The sequence below is a fragment of the Aulostomus chinensis genome, chromosome 17 (genome assembly GCF_037954235.1).
Source record: "Aulostomus chinensis isolate RoL2024-O1b breed Wild chromosome 17, RoL_Achi_v1.0, whole genome shotgun sequence".
Lineage (NCBI taxonomy): Eukaryota > Metazoa > Chordata > Actinopteri > Syngnathiformes > Aulostomidae > Aulostomus > Aulostomus chinensis.
Genome location: NC_141336.1, coordinates 8960118 through 8973658, shown reverse-complemented (window position 1 = coordinate 8973658; position 13541 = coordinate 8960118). Strand labels below are relative to the sequence as shown.

Sequence of the window (13541 nt, the reverse complement as noted above, 5' to 3'; positions counted from 1 at the left end):
CGGCTGCTACTCCTGTCCCGGCGCTGAGGGTCCTGGCGGGCATCACTCCCGTTCAAGTGGCTGCTACACCTGCTTCGCCGCCGAGGGTCCTGGCGGGCGCCACTCCTGTCTCGGCGCCGAGGGTCCTGGCGGGCATCACTCCGCTCCAAGAGGCTGCTAATCCTGCTCCACCGCTGAGGGTCCTGGCGGGCATCGCTCCTGCTCCGAGGGTCCAGGCGGACACCTCTCCTGCTCCTGTGTCTCTTCAAGGCACTCCGGGCTGCCCCGCAGACTTCCCGTGGCCTACGGGGCCCCTGGGCCTCCCCCCAGGCATTGTTGCACGGCCCCCAGATCCAAAATCCGCATGGTACACCTATAGACGGTTCGTCTGATGTGGGCTTGATAAACTACCCTGGATGCAGTTTATTCTCACAAGCTGATGTAAAAATAGGTTCTAGGTTGATCACACAGAGCTCCAACACATACCCATACCGAGGAATAATTGAATGTTTAATTAATTAGAACACGGGCACCCTGAACACACAGTTTGGCACAGCGTTATTTCGTAAAGATGCGCCTAATCATATGAACGACACATCTGTGACAGTTCCTAATTACAGACTCATATACAGAGGAGTGTTTATCAGTACAATTGTTGAGCTCATTGCCCCGATCCATGCAGATTTGTTTTTTCAAGAAAAACTTATGCTTAATGGAATTGACATTTCGTTGAAGTTTTTACGCTCTACAGACCAGTTTTGTCTGATGACTGGTCAAAATGTGCTGTATAAAGCCAAAATTGTGTCAGTCAGCATACTTGTAAAAAAAGTCTCCATCTCTCCCGCTGTCAGACTAGCCCACAGCAGGGCGTTACAGCACACAAACACAAAATACGCAATCAACAGAATTGCTTTAAAGACATTTTCCATCCCTCAGGGAACTAGAGTCTGCAAATAGGAAAACCTTTACAATGGACAGGTTCCGAAATTTGTGATTATAGGCTTTGTAGATAACGAAGCTTACACAGGGTAATATATCAGGAACCCATTTAATTTTCAGAATTACAACACCGAGTTTATTAGCCTGTACGTTGATGGGACACCCTACCCGTCAAAACCGTTTTAACTGCATTTCCCAAATGGTCATTATGCCAGAGAGTACTTTCAACTTGTTCAAACTACGAGACGACACCTAAAGGACAGAGTACTCGCCATTAACAGAACTGAATTCAGGTCTGGCGACACCCTGTTTTGTTTCAACCTGGAGCCTGACGAGGGCCACGGCGGAAATGTCTCTCTGATCAAATCCGGAAACATGAGATTGGAGGTGCGATTCAGAAACCCCCTCGCCAGAACTGTCAACCTCATTTGTTATTCAGTGTTTGATTCAGTCACTGAGATACCAACCAGAAGACAGGTGCTGCTGGACTACTACTGAGAATCATGAACTGGCTAGCCCTTTACATCACAGAGGACAAGAACAGATGTTTTTTCGATAGTTTTGGAAATACACAATATTTTTGCCCCAGAGATAAACAACTTTTTGTGGAATAACTCTATAATTGTGTCTTATTCCAAAAAGCAGGTTCAAAGTTGCCAAGCAACCAACTGTGGCCAACAGTGTTTTTTTCTTTACCACATGCAGTAAGGATTGTCTTTTGATAAAGTGTTGAAAATGTATTTTGTTGTGCCAACTCAACCAGGACAAGAGATTAATTCAGAGACTTGACAATTAATCCAGTTGAAGGAAAGGCTTTCGGCCTTTCAGGCCTAACACCCCTTTCTAAAGCCTGCATTTGAGTGACTACATGCTCTTAAGACAAAGGGTCATAAAAACGGGCTCACTCTGGCCATTGACCCCCCCCCCCCCCCCCCAAGAACTCATGCCCCACTTGACCGGAAGTTCGCATGCCAAACTACTATTGGCTGAGAGCCAGTACCTTCCCACAGGAAGTGACATCATCGGCCTCACCAGATAAAATGACAGAGCAAGAAATGTTCAACCTCCTTGGTTCTTTCGGTGCCACTCTTTGGGCGCTCTTCTGTGCTCTCTCCGGACCTCTTCGTACCTTGGCCTGGCAGCAGTACAGCGACAGTGAGAACTCCGCCAGCGGACATCTCCCCCCCGTCCTCCCAGCCAGATAAGAAGACACCACTGAGCCACGCTACCCGCATGAACTGGTCCCTGGTGTAAGAAAGCTCGGCAAAGCTTGTTCACCCCTCCACCAGTAAACTCCAGCAGATCCTTGCAGGCTGCCCACCGCTGGTACTGCAAACCTCCGAACCGAGCCCAACCCACGCTCTGTATCAACGGAGATCAAATCCCTTACCGCTCCACCACGTCAAGTAAGGATTCCTCTAACTAGGCATTTTCTGGGCAGAGAAATAGCTTAGTTGTGTTTGTATGTCTATGAATGTACTGTTTATGTGACGGAAGTCCTGTAATTAGCAGATACTATTACATAGCATTATACGGTATCTATGAATGTTATTAATAGCCTTAACATTTTAAGGTGTTACATGTTATTAATTCTGCACAATCCTGCACAAGTGTGTTAACACACATTTTTGGGTTTACTTCTCTCCTTTCCTCTTTCATTCCTCTTTCTCTCTCTTCCGCTAAGCGCTCAGCTTAGTAACTAACCGCTCCACGTTTTACACCTCCACGGTGCTAACTAGTGGCTAGCTAGCCTCAGCTAACTAGCCTCAGCTGCTAGCCCTGCTGCGACGCTAACTGGTTGCTTGGCAACCAGGCTCCCCCCCCCCCCTCCTCTTTCTCTCTCACATACACACACACACCCGTTATCCCTTTGTGTCTTTTGGTTAGATAGAACCGGTATACCAACGTGTTGCTGATCGTTTGATGCATTGTGTTTAATAAATACATTTTTATTTGTAAGAGAGAAGTCGTAGTGTCTTGTGTACAAAAGTGTGGTCACGTGTCTAAGTAATAGCCAGTGCTCGGATCTCATCCTTCTAATATCAGAGCTATCCTTATGTAGTTAATGTTACAGAATATTGACTGTTTAGTAGATAAACTCTGTTCGAGACTGATAACTTTTCCAAGTTTGGTCGCATTTTAGTTTCCCTGAACTCATCAGGGTGGTGCCCTGAATAATTAATATTTGATATTAATTAGTAATTTCATTATAATTATTTTTGACCAATTCGCTCTTCAGCCCACAACAATATGGATAATTTAATTTGTAATGATGCTATGGTTTCTAAGTTTGTTAACAATATTAAACCTGCAGCTGTGTGCTGCGGCTATGACTTGACGTGTTCAGTGTGGAAAATAAAAAGATTCAGTCGAAAATCAGTAGTTCTGAAGCATATTTATTTACAAACAACAACATAACATATGCACCAGTAGTTATTTAAAGCAAAACATAAAACAAGGCAAAACATTAGGAACAACAATAATGATAATAGTAAAAAAAAATTCAAACTTAAAACATCATACAAGGCAACAACATACGCAATAGTAGGAAAAAGGCATGGATTTACATTCATCAAAGAGCTTAAAAAGCTGCACCGATACAAGTAGTAACAACGATCAAAAGAATAACAAGGACAGGCATTAAATTCAATAGCTCACCCACAACTCGTCACCCAACAAAGTTCTCTTTCTACCTCTTCTTTTTCTTACAATGAAAAGGTGTTGAATAGGTAAAACTGACATCGCCAGCGTGTTTTATGTCCGCAATAGCTTTGCGGACTTGTGTGTTTGGTTTTGTCGAAAGTGGTACATTCAAATCAGCCAGAGTTTTTAGAAAAGTTGTCCACCCCGTCGGTTTTGACGTGTCATTTACATTGTGATTAGCAACACTCTTGATCAAATCATACACGTGTGACCCTTTAATTATTTCATTGTTGAAGATGATCTCCCTTTGGTCTGACCATGACACCGTGTCAGGAGCAAATCTGAGACGACCCTGTCTAACAACAGGTGTCTGTGGGACGATGGGGGCAGCATCGTCAGTTGTAGCATCAGCAACAGCGCCTTCGTCAGGAGGCTCAGCATGAGCAGACCTTTCAGAAAGGGGGAGCAACTGGGTCAATACAGTATTTTCTTGCTCATCTTTTCTCACAAGTGTCAGATACCTTTGAAGGATAGATGCATATTTTTTTTAGCTTTTTTATACAAATTCACACCTGGCTGATCCAAAACCTCAGCCATTTTTTTGTCCAGTTCGTTTTGCGCATCATTCCTAATTGATCCGGTGTTCTGTTGCCTTAACAAATCCAGCTGGCATTGGGGAACCAAATACATGTTATCCGTATATTCCATGGTTGACTTTACTTTCTCCGAATGAGATCAACGATGAAGGGGATTGCAGCACCTATCAGCGGCAGAAAAAAAAACCCAGACTGGTTTACAGATTTTCTTTTAATAAGTTTCACTTTTTTGTCAGCAATGAGTCAAATCTGATTTTTTTTTCTTTTTAAACTGTTTGTACTGGCTGGTGTTTAGCGGTATGTTCCCATTTAGCACGTGAATAAATTTGCAATAATGACCTTTCTCATTCCAGGTGATGACTTATATAGCAGCTCGAGCAGAGGGAGGTTTCTTTGAAAGCGTGAAAACGTCATGACTTTTTTCTAATCTTTTTTGGGATGTAGACAACTGACCTCTCCGCCAAAAGATCGCTTCTGAGCCTTAAATGATCTGGTGGCTTAGCTTTATAATCTATGAACCGGAACCAGTAAGGGGCGGAGATTGCGTCATTAAATGACTCCAAAAAATATTTGCTGTTTCCTGGAAACATCTGTCTTTGATATTGGCCCCTGGGGTTCTTGAAAAGAATTAAATAATTGGTGTTTCGGCTTATGGTCCTGCTGGCCTTACCCTGAATAAACAAATTTTGTGATGAAATCCCCACCCTCTAGCTCGTCTGTTTAATCACCCAGATACGGCCCTGTTGGGGGGGACCCACTTGCCTGTTTGCACCGTGACTATCACAGAGTCTGTGTCGCAGTAAAGAACGCGCTTCTGCAGTTTGTCGAGCAGGTTGTAGAGTTCGAGGTAGGCGTATGCTGTGGTCATGGCGCCAATGAATACATTCACGTCTTTCCCACGGGCCCCCTTACCATTGGCGTGTGTCCACTGCACCATAGCGACATTATCATTGGCTCACATTGTAGTGATCACTAAACATGAGTTGGGTAAAATTCTGTTGTTGTCAGCTCACAAGTGGGCATGTTGCACCTCATACTGAATCGGCCCCAGAGCGAGTTGAGGAGTTTGTCACAACTTCTGACTTGTTGATGCAGATTTTTGCCCAGATCGAGTCTGATAACCTCCTTTTCATAATAGTCGGCTATGTGGTTCTCGCACTCCTGGGGGGGTTGTGACATGCTCCGGGTAGCCTGAGGCCTCCTGTTTGCATTTTAAGAAGGTCTTGACATATTCTTTAAACAATGTGTCTGTCTTGTTCGGAAAGTGCCAGACCTCTTCAATGCGCACAAGGCAATACCCTTTTTCAAGAGCTTTTTGAACCTCGAAAGAGACCCAGGTCCCAGACATCTGTCGCTCGCTGTCACTATGCCTGCACTCGCTCGACTGATTTAGCTCCTCAGCACAGGTGCGGCAAAGCGGGAACATAAGCTTGGCGTGGGCCCTGTAAGGGAGGACGGGATGAAATAGCCCTTGCGGTGGCAGCAAAACGCATTTAATGAAACCAAAATATTTTTCAATGCCGTCGAAGTTGTTGTTAATTATTTGAGGATTGCGGGTAGGGTAGAGAGTGGTGAAGTCATAGTAGTGAATTTTTTCATCAGCTGTGCATTGATGGCACAGTTTCATCACATTTGTTCGGCCGCCAAACAGTGCATCTCTAGGGTTTAGACGTACAGGTTTTTGTACATGGATAGAAAGCCCACAATAGTCTGGTCAGATCTACAAACAGCAGCCCACTCACACTCCCACATCACAACCACCCTCATGCCATGCTGCAACTTTATGGTTGACACGCGTTCGGAAAACTGATGGAAGAGTTCCCCATAAGAAATTTTGGATGCGGGGTTCCCCTCACTCTCTGGATAGTATTTGACACATCCGTGGTAAAAACACCCAGCAAAATTATAACACGTCTTTGTAGACTCACAGAAGCCATCCACAAATTATGGGCCGATCTTCCGCTCGCCCCCCGTTAAGAGCGTGTTGAATGTGTATGTTCTCAGTGCGGGACACATACTCCAACCACTGAATGGATACGTTAGAGCATGTCTTATTTTGTTGTACGTATGCTTCATTGTATGCAAGCGCCAGTGTGTTGCGAGGTAAAAAAAGTGTTTTATAGACACCCATACAACTGCCTGCTGGTGTGGTGAAACTGTAGGGGCCTATTTGCGTACAGTCTAAAAACGCGTCGCGGTAGATTGTGGACGCCTTTCTCAACAAATCCACATCATTAATGCAGTATTTGCGCATTTCAGTTTGAAGGTCAAATGTTTCATGGCGCACAATGTTGTACCACTCCATAAACTTTTTCTGGTCGTCGACACTCATTTTACGGGTCGGGGTATTTACCCTTGTAGTATTCTCTGGCCCTGGTGTTCAACAGGTGTGGGAAGTACCCCTTTTCTAACTGTGTGTTCACGCAAATTTCGTGCGAATTTGACGCCGGATCATTTTAGTGTCCATTTGTGTCATTTGCGCAAATACGCATATTTGCTCACCTGCCCGAGTAGCGAGTATTTCTGGTAACGTTATTCACAGAATTGTTGCGTTGTACTGTACCTGCCGTGGAAGGCAGAAATACGTCGGAAAACTAAACGCCGTCATATCTGGGTTATCAACACCATCTAGAGCAGGCATGTCAAACATACGGCCCGCGGGCCGGACCCGGCCCGTTGGATGATTTAATCCGGCCCGGCATAAATTTCTGAGTATGTCAAAAAAAGAAGCGAGTCTCTAGCTCATTTCTATCAAAAGTTGTGATTTTTTTAAAAATAATTACAAACCAAATGCTCCCTCCGGCCGCTACAGGGCAGTAAATGTGTAAAAGCGCTCACGTCCAGCATACGGCACTGACACGAGTTAGTCACAGGATGTATATTCGCAACGTGATGTGTCCAAGTAAAAATAAACCAGCAATCTTGCTTCACCATTCACCACTACTAAACAAGTTATCGGTCAACACACCCTTCCCAAAATGGCACTGTCAAAAAAAAGAAAAGTGGACACGGAATGCAGAGTTTTCCTGGAAAAGTGGACTGAGAAGTATTTATTCACAGAAGTGAATGCAAAACCAGTGTGCTTGGTATGTAATCAGCAAGTTGCAGTGTTCAAAGAGTTTAATATTCGGCGCCACTATGAGACTCATCATAAAGAAAAGTATGACCACTTGAAAGGACAAATAAGGAAAGACGAGATAAACAAATTGGTCGCTGGTCTGAAGAAACAGCAGTCTACTTTTACACGCAGCCGCGATATTGCTGATGGGGCTGTAAGAGCCAGCTACATTTTTGCCAACGAGCTGGTGCAGGCATCCAAACCATTTTCTGATGGGGAGTTTGTAAAAACATGCATGCTGAAGGCTGCAGAAGTTGTGTGCCCTGAAAAGCAACCTGCTTTTGCCAATATTAGTCTAACAAGGAACACTGTCGCAGATCAGGTGACAGAACTCTCAAGTGACTTGAGCAGCCAACTGAAAGAGAAAATCAAGTCATTTATCGCATTTTCAATTGCAATAGATGAGAGCACCGATGTCACAGATATTGCTCAACTGGCCATATTCATTAGAGGTATTGATGAAACTTTGACCATCACCGAGGAGCTGCTTGAATTGGTGCCCATGAGTGACACCACAACAGCAGATGACATTTTCAGCGCTCTCGTTGGAGCGCTGGACAAGGTGGGAGCGGACTGGTCCCGTGCCGTGAGCCTGGCTACCGACGGTGCGCCATCAATGGTCGGGAGAAAGGCAGGCGTTGCCACAAAATTCCATGACAAAGTACAGACTGCAAATGGGGGACAAGAGTTTTGGGTATTTCACTGTATTTTGCATCAGGAGGCGTTATGTTGCAAAACACTGCAAATGGACCATGTTATGAGTGTGGTTGTGAAAACTGTCAATTTCATCAGAGCGCGCGGGCTAAATTACCGTCAGTTTGACACATTTCTCAGTGATAATGACATTCATGCTGGCCTACCATACCACACTGACGTGCGGTGGTTAAGCAGAGGTGCAGTACTCAAGCGCTTCTTTGAGCTACGAGGGGAAATTGGACAGTTCATGGAGAAGAAGGGACGCCCAGTAAAGGAACTTAAATGCAAGGAATGGGTGCAGGATCTTGCGTTTATGGTTGATATTACACAACACTTGAATACACTTAACACTACATTGCAGGGCCATAACAGAGTTGTCACTCAATATTACGACAGCATAAGTGCGTTCAAGATGAAACTGTCACTGTGGGAGACGCGGCTAACCAACGGTGACACGGCGCATTTCTCTTGTCTCACAGCTGTGCGTCCGAAGGCATCGGAACGTCCCGATTATGATTTGGATAAATATAAAGACAACATAACAGATTTGCTGCGAGAGTTTGAGCAGAGGTTTCAGGTATTCAGTGAACTTCAGAATAAATTTGGCTTTTTTCGCTCGCCATTTACAGTGAAGCCTTCTGATATGCCAGCTGACATTCAACTCGAGCTTATTGACGTGCAGTGCGATTCCGCTATGAAGGATAAACTTTGGGTCCGTGGGATTGGATACGTTTTATCAATATCTCGTGCAAGGTTACCCCAAATTAACAGCCATGGCTGCAAAGGTTCTATCCATGTTTGGGACTACTTATCTTTGTGAACAGGTGTTCTCCGTAATGAACAATAATAAAACAAAGCAGCGCTCAAAGTTAACAAATGAACACTTGAATGACATTATTAAATGTGCTGCTACTCAGGATTTGACACCTAATATCGATGCACTTTTGAAGGCAAAAAGATGCCAAGTTTCAGGAGCCAGCAGCAGCAAGTAGACTGCAGGAATGCAGTGAGAGAGAGAAAAAAAGTGTGATGACACGAAATTTGTTTGCACTCATGAATACAGATCATTAAAAATAAGATTCATCTGGTTTCATATTTAAGACAATTAATATTGTGCAGTATGTTCTCAGCTTCAGTAGGCCCAGCCTAGTAGTTTGATTTGATGTAGTCTAATCTTATTGCCCATGCACTGCTATAACTTTTATTTTGTATTTTTATTTATTTATTTCAAAGCAGTATGACAATTAAGGCGAAAATATTTTTTTCATAGCTCCCACTTGAGTTTGTTAATGTGGTGAGTTGGTTCAGGTGTAAAACTGCATTCACTCAACTGTTAAAATAAACCAGTTGTTAACACATTCACCGCCAAACATGAAAATCACTTTTTTTCCATTGTTTGTGAATAAATGTGTTGTGCTTAGAAAAGATCCCTTGTCATCCATGATTATAATATGTAGGGTAGGCTACAAATATAGGCTGAATGATAAAGCATAGTACTGAAAAACAAAGCTAAATATTTGGAGTTGACATTCTTTTACTGATCCGGCCCACCTGAGAACAGAAGGGCTGGATCCGGCCCCAGAGCCAAACTGAGTTTGACATGCCTGATCTAGAGGCAAGCTCAGCTTGGTGAATTTCACCACTCGGTGAATCGAGCTCCTCCAGGGGCTCCGTCTGGATAACCGCCGCTTCAAGCGGTATTTTCGGATGACGACTGGCCAGTTTGACAACCTGCTAGCTAGGATCGGTGACAGAATTTCACGAATGGACACCAATTTATTCAACTGGTTCTTGTAATTTTGACACGTAGTGTCATACAGCACCGGGTTTTCACACATAGCCACAATCAACTTGTCGGCCATCTTGTCAGTCACAGTCAGTCAGTCACAGTCAGCCGTGACGTCGGGACATCCTCCACGCTGATGGGCTGTCTTGACGCAAATTTTTCGGCAAAGTTCAATAGTTTCAACTTGCGCGAATGGAGAATATTTCACCTCGCAAATTTCGCGGCGCGAATATTTCGCCTCGCGAAATCGCGTCATTCGCGCGTTTGCATAGACTTTTAATGGAAACTGTTCACCCGAATTCGCATTCGGTGTGAACACACAGTAGGTCTTTAAATCCTCGAGCATCGGGGTTTTTTTTGCCAATCGCATCGAGTCTATCCATCTCTGATTGTATGCTTTATTATACATGTGGATCACTCTACTGGCGCGCATCGTGATGGATGGTGCAATTCCCCGCTTGACGAAATGCCCTAATTGGATGTAGTTGTCAAAACCTGAGGCATAGTGGGCTACAAACGTGAATCCGCGAAACTTGGGCTTTCTGAAATGATTAACAAATTCCGAGACGCACTGCGAAGTGTTGAAACAGAATTTGTTTCCGTCTATGTCCATTGCTCATCCAAAACATGCCTCATGCTTCCCCTCATGGTAACGAGTCTCAAAATCATACAGGATGTATTTTCTCTCGGGGTCTTTTTTTTTCAATAGGCTGTATATAGCACACATGCTCAGAGCTCCCGTTAATAACACATTCATGACAGTGTTCACCTGATTGTTACTTAAATTAAATTGCTCCATCAGCCTTTCAGTCAAGATGTGAGGCTGGATGGTGTTAAAAGCAGAAGAAAAGTCCACAAATAAAAGCCTGGCATGAGTCCCATTATTGTCCAGGTGTTTTAAAAGCACATTTAGCAGCGTTACAGCTGCATCCTCCACTCCCCTATTAGGTCTGTAAGCAAACTGCATTGGATCCAGGGCACCTTCTGTTGACCTCAGGATCTCAGACCTGATCAGTTTCTATAAAGTCTTCATTAAAACCGAGGAAAGAGCAACAGGTCTGAAATCGTTCAATGTCTTCGGACACCTGGATTTTGGGACTGGGACAACAATGTCATTTTTCCAAAACTTTGGGACTTGTTGTGTCTGTAGGGACTTGTTGAATATAAAATGAAAGACTAGACTCAGTTCTCTAGCACAAGAGTTCAGTAGACAACCACAGATATTATCAGGGCCATGTTGCCTGTTGACTATGACAGCAGGAAAGGCTTTCTCGACTTCTTCCAGCCTGATATTAAAGTGCTGATCATCCCTTAGTTTGTGGCTCAGTTCCTGAATTTCAGTACTAAAAGCAATGGTATCAAAACGACAATAAAAACTGTATAGAGCAGGGGTGGGCAATCGTGTCCATGGACACATGATTGCCCACCCCTGGTTTAGAGCATTAGCCAAGTCAGTGTCTGTGTTAAAACCATCTAAAATAACACGAGTGTTATGCTCTGTGCTCTGAAGCCCTGTAAGAGTTTTCATGCTCTCCCAGGCTGAGCCAAGATTGTTAGCAGCCATCTTGTTTTCCAAGTCTGACTTGTATTTGTGTTTTGACTTTAGAATTTCCATTTTCAAGTCTCTTGTTGCTAAATGCAAGTCAGATAGTGATCCATTTTTAAAAGTCATATTTTTCCCTCTGTATACAGGATTTAACAGACGCGGAGACCCATGGTTTGTTGTTTGGGTATATTTTCACGCACTTGCAAGGGATACACGTGGTGGTAAATCACTATTTTGGCGTTTACTATGGATTCTAATCTGGACACGTGTGAATTAAACTGGTTGTGAGGGGTTGAGACCTACTGATGCATGCAGACGCTCAGCCTGCGCCAGTTTGTCTGGAACAGGCGTTGAGGCATTGATGGCATGGGCAATGCATAGAGAAAAGCAAAGACTGTTGTCCTCTATACAGTTGTTGGGGTTAATGAGGGAATTTGCCTTTTTAGAAAGAATCTCATCATAGTACATGTTCCCCAATTTCAGACGCCCAGTCCCGGAGTGGTTTTGTGCAACTGGAACAATAAACTCCAATTCATCGTCAGTCAGGGATGTGTCATTGCTCTGAATAGGCTGAGCGACTGCTTCTATAAATATATCTTGGCTGTATTCGTCGTCGGATCGTTACACAGCATGCACATCGCTTGCCAGGGATGGCCCTCTCAAAACAACATTTAAAACACTGCCAGGTTGTGACATTTCTAATGCCTGGCCAATCACCCCAGAGAGTTTATCGCTGACAATGGATAGCACATGGTCGGGGCTCTTGACAACTACATTCCTGAAATCAACTTTCTGACGCAGTTCTACAACATTAAAAGGCCTGATTTCCCTCGCATCCGCTTGACCATAGACACTTTGTCTGGCAATGCTTGTAGAAGGGATGTTTGGTGTGTTAATACTGCTACTAGCGATGAGTTAAGACCCCTGTGTAATGGCAGCCTGTTCAGTATGTTGTGATGGTATGGTGTGACGCCTACCATTTAAAAGTTGTTGATCTCTCGTAGCTTGTGATTTTTTCAAAATCCTGGGTGAAAATCTCTTCAAGATTTTTCAAATCCTCCTCTGTGGGCCTAGGTTGAAGAACGGTCTCCAGTGCCTTCAAACCCACTAGCGTAGCAGTAGATTCTGTAATCCTTTGCCCTCTATCCACATCTGATGTCAGAGATGGCGAATTGATGTTGGATGTGGGAGCGGGGTGTCTTTCAACCATCTCATCCTCCCGCTGCAGATGAGACGGAAATTTAACCTAATCAGAAGAAACCAAAAGAAAATATGAATTAATCCTATAAATCCAAATTAAACAAATTAACTCAAGAAACCCAATAAAAAAAAACTAAATAATTAACCCAGAATTAAGTTCACACCCAAGCGTCACTCATACGATTAAATCCTTATAATTCAGCTCAGTTCAGGTGTGTGTAGCCATGCATCTGCTGTAGAAGCGGCAGAGTGGGTAACTGCAGCAAAGAGTCTGAAGTTAAAAAGGCAAGCCACTTTAAATTGTACGTGGAGAGCCGCAGCCAATAGGGCCACCCGCAGCACCGACCAGCCGAAGCAGCAAGGCTGTGTTTCCCCAAGCCACAGTCAGGCAGATTAACCCGATGGACAAGCTGGAGTCCGAGCAAGACAAAGCAGCAGGGTCCAATATGTGGGTGTCCCTAATAAGATATATAATAATTAGCACAGTTCAATTAGGCTGAAAATCTTTCAGTTGTGGGCAGACAACAAGCACATACCTTAGCCAAATATATCAGCGCGTGCGCACACACACACGCGTGCGCGCGTGCTCATTCCGGAGGGAAGGCAAGAGAGAAGGGGCCGGATGTCAGCGTTTCCTATGACCACACTTGCATTAGCCACCTGAATGTTATCATCACATGCAGGGAGAGGGAGAAAGAAAACTTCCCACTGCCAAATGGAGTGCAGAGAAGCAGCACAAGGCAGCACGCACACACAGCTACACACACTTCTTCTTCGGTTGTTACGGCGGTTGGCAACCAACAAGATGGAGCATTACCGCCCTCTTCTGTCCCATCGCGGAACACCATCTTTCCCTACTTCTACCCCCTACGACTAAATCCTACCTTTAAATCCCAAACATAATCCCTATACCTAAATCCTATCATACAGTCCTGTATCCCTCAAATAATCTAAAAGAACCCTAACACTCTCCCTATCCTCCATCCTCAGAACTCCCTCCAGACTGATCTCACCCCTCCACCTGTCCCTCATCACCCT

At 44.3% G+C, this 13541-nt stretch overlaps 1 long non-coding RNA gene across 1 annotated transcript; it reads right to left on the bottom strand.

Annotated features, from left to right (window-relative positions):
• Window positions 1–3349: 3349 nt before the first annotated feature.
• Window positions 3350–13256, bottom strand: LOC147246183 (uncharacterized). Its single transcript, XR_015109829.1, has 4 exons — window positions 13040–13256; window positions 12850–12961; window positions 12281–12549; window positions 3350–4010 (listed from the first exon to the last, which is right to left on the bottom strand). It is a non-coding gene; the product is annotated as an uncharacterized LOC147246183 (long non-coding RNA).
• Window positions 13257–13541: the final 285 nt, after the last annotated feature.